Source organism: Pelodiscus sinensis, chromosome 12 (genome assembly GCF_052426305.1).
Source record: "Pelodiscus sinensis isolate ZL-2025 chromosome 12, ASM5242630v1, whole genome shotgun sequence".
Classification (NCBI taxonomy): Eukaryota; Metazoa; Chordata; order Testudines; family Trionychidae; genus Pelodiscus; species Pelodiscus sinensis.
In genome coordinates, this window is record NC_143063.1 from 16,799,570 (window position 1) to 16,803,084 (window position 3,515).

General features: G+C 41.8%; 1 long non-coding RNA gene across 1 annotated transcript; it reads left to right on the forward strand.

Annotated features, from left to right (window-relative positions):
- Positions 1-245: 245 nt before the first annotated feature.
- LOC106731880 (uncharacterized) lies at positions 246-2,699 on the forward strand. Its single transcript, XR_001368115.4, has 2 exons — positions 246-555; positions 1,366-2,699. It is a non-coding gene; the product is annotated as an uncharacterized LOC106731880 (long non-coding RNA).
- The last annotated feature ends 816 nt before the right edge of the window (positions 2,700-3,515 follow it).

The following is a 3,515-nucleotide window of genomic DNA, read 5'->3' on the forward strand; positions in this document are numbered from 1 at the left end:
AAGTTGTGTAGCTTATTTCAGCTTTAGTCCTGCTGTGTAGATGTCCTCTGAGAGTCATCGATGTATCTCACTAGTAACAAATACTAAACTGCTCATTAACTCTTTTGCAACACCTCTGTTTCTTTTTACTGAGTAGTATTTATCCATAGCCATTATACTCAAGGGCACAAGATAATTTTTTCTACACAAAGGGATTCTCCAGAGTGATGTGAATATTCCTTTTCTCCACAGAGCCTATGTGCGTTGCATTGCCTTCATACCTTACTCACAGTCCTGGGCTCCAGGATGAAGAGTTGTTTAGTATCTCCAAACCAAACAATGTCCTGGGGCAGATCCAATTGTTGTTGCTGTGCCACTGGGGTGGCTCCATATTGGCTGGTTGGATTTAAAGAGTATTTCTACTGTAAAAAGTAATTGTAAAAATGATATTTTCTTCATCAGTTGAGTTTCTTCCTGCGTATATGAAGAATATACTTGCTGACTCAGATGGGAAACATACGTATTTGCTGCTTCCCACTCTTGCTAGCCCTGAGGAACAAACACAGCTAAGAGAAAGTGAGTTGGATTCTGTTTAATCTTATGTATTGTAATATTGTGATCCCTTTGCAAGCCTGCTGAGGACAATGGTGTAGCAAAGCTGTTGCTGAGGGCATAATTTCACCTGCAGAGTTTTTATTGCTGGTGGTGAGCTGTGAAAAAGAAGGATCCCAGCTTGACTCTCAAACTCTTGCTTGCATTTTAGGCAACAAAAAAAAAGTAATTTAAATACATTTGCATTAGTCATTGGTATAAAATAAACTAATGCTCTATCTTCCATGATTAAATTATACCCAATAAAGTTTACAGGGATTGAGAAAGTCCTGAAGGATTTTAGTGATCTTTAAACCTTCTGACCCCATGCTTTGGACTGTAGTTACATCTGACTGGTAAGGGACAGTGTAGAAGTACTTTATCCTTCGCTAAATGATATTGTCAGTATCTGTTTTGGAAGAGGGAAGGGTACCAATTGCTTTACAAAGACCAAGTGTTTACACTACTTTAGATGTTGTACATTATACTGTAGTGCTGATATGTCTATGAGTGGATGGGGCTGGTCTTTGGTGGCTTCATTCTTTTCTGAGAGGGAGTTGGGCTAAGATTTTATTCAGTTAAGAGTGAAGTGGCTGTGGTGGATTGGAGAAGATAAGGAGAGGATTTGGAGCGAGTTTATCAGTTCCTCAGTTGAAGCTGTCCAGCCAGCATTTCACGATCTCATGGTCTGGTTACATTCCCAGAGACTCCAAGACAGTCACCTCACAGCAGTGACCCCAAGACTACTTTTTTATATCTTGTCCTGGTGACAACACTGTCTTTTTTTCTTTTCAGATGTGGACCTTGCTACAATGAACTATGTCTTTTGTGAATTCTAGTTTGGACCTCTGCAATGCAACTTACAAGAGGTTACATCATAAAGCCAGGAAGAATTGGAGTTAGGGTAAAATATGGGTGCTTGCTTGATTCAAAGATTAACTTACCATCAATATATACTACCTCTGATCCGTTATTTAAAGCTACACATTCCAACCATACTGTGGGGAGCTCTCCTGCATTACGCTGCATGTCCTCTAAAAGGGCTTTTAATTCTGTCCAGGATCAGGTGCATAGAACCGTGACCTGGTTATTAAGTCCGGTTGCTGCCTCATAAGTTGTTTTTGTAACGGCTACTGGGAACACTTCCACTTTAGGTTCTTTTGCTAAAGGTGGGGTGCTTGGTGTTTTTTAAACTTTCGAGGGCTTCTCAAGGATAAGAGGGGGGAGAATATATGTATTCTGTGGTTGCCATTTGGCTGTGAGGTGGAATTGAAGGTGTTGATTATGACAAACCCTAAATTCCATAGAACTATTCTCCCCAGAGACAGCTGCTCTCAACAAACCATGTTGCTGCAATTGAAATCAGCATATCTACCTCAGCTAATTCCCCTCACAGAAAGGACGCTTCTGACAGGGCTCTTCATCTTTGGAATTCATTACCCCCTTATGCTGCTAATCCCAGGCCATAACAGTTGGCTTCAGGACGTACTGTGAAACCATCTTTTATCACAAATATTTTTGGAAAGATGAGTGGACTAGTGCTGGCATTCCCGTTGTGCAAGATAACCTGACAGTAGAGGGCAGATAGAGTCTGAGGCAGGTATCCTTTAATGTTTAATATTTAACTCTAAAATAAACAAGCAAGACACCCCACAATTCCATTTTTACCCAGTGTAGAATATTAGAGTGGACTACTACTTCTAAGAAAAACCTCAGTGCCAAGCAACCAATATTTGGAAACACGGGAACTGTCATTCTGGGTTAGATCAATGTCCTGTCACCACTTGTGGCCAGTGTAACATGCTTCAAAAGAAACATGCAGGAAGCCTTGCTGTGGACAGTTATGGATGACTTACAACTAGGGAAAGTTTCCTCCTAACTCCCAATAGTTACAGGTTGTCTAAAGCCCTAAAGTGTGAGGACTTATATCCTTTGTTTACCAGCAGCCATAGAATGCTGGATCCATATATTTTACCTGTAGTATTTTGTCAGTCATTTTTTTCTTTTTTTCTTTTTTTTTGGCAGGGAAGAGGGAGGGTCAAGATAGTGCTTTTTGACCTCTATCCTAGAGCAATTGTTCTGGATTTTATAACCTTCTTTGCCAATGAGAATAAATGGTAAATCACTGGTTCCTGCTTTAAATGAGAAATTTGTCTTAGATAACCATTTGGGTTTTATAACCTGCTGCAAACAAATATTTCATTGGTATATGGGTGGAGTGGTAGGGGTTTGCACATGTTTAATGACTGTTTCAAAATATTTCTCTAAAATTAAGTCTGTGTTTCTAATCCTGGGGTCATGTTGATGGCAGAATAGTATAGTTTATTAGAGAGTAAAATGACCAAGCAATAGATATTTCCATGAGAATGAAGGCAGTTGCCAACCAAGAATCAGGTCAATACTTCCCTCCCAGGCATCTGCCATTTTGAATGGTCCTGTGTCACAGTACAGCACCAACAAATTGTTACATTTTGAAACCCACCAGTTCCTGCTTGCTCTGTGACACATGTACATGTTTGCCAATATGGTGTCTTGACTGAAAATGCTCTGCTTGTATAACTGCCTCTGGACTCTCAGGTGTCATTCCCAAGAAGTCATGAGGAAAATAATCTCTAGTTGCTTTTATCAGTACTACTCTCCCATTGATGACATTCTGCTAGGCATAGAATTAGCCAGACCAAGACAGGTTTCCTGCCACCAGCCCCCCAGCCCACCACCAGCTCTGCTTCCAGCCTCGGCCACCTCCCTGCCTTCAGATGGCTGTGCTGTCAGCCCTGGTTAGATCCCTCTTGCCATAGGGCTCCAAGCTACGGCTGGACCACACTTCCACTGGGCTCCCTGAACAACCAGGCTCCCCGCACTGCTGAATGGCCACCCGTCGTGGGTCTCCCAGTCTACGTCCGGACATCCCCACCCACTGCAGCGTTCCTGGCTATGCTGCTAGG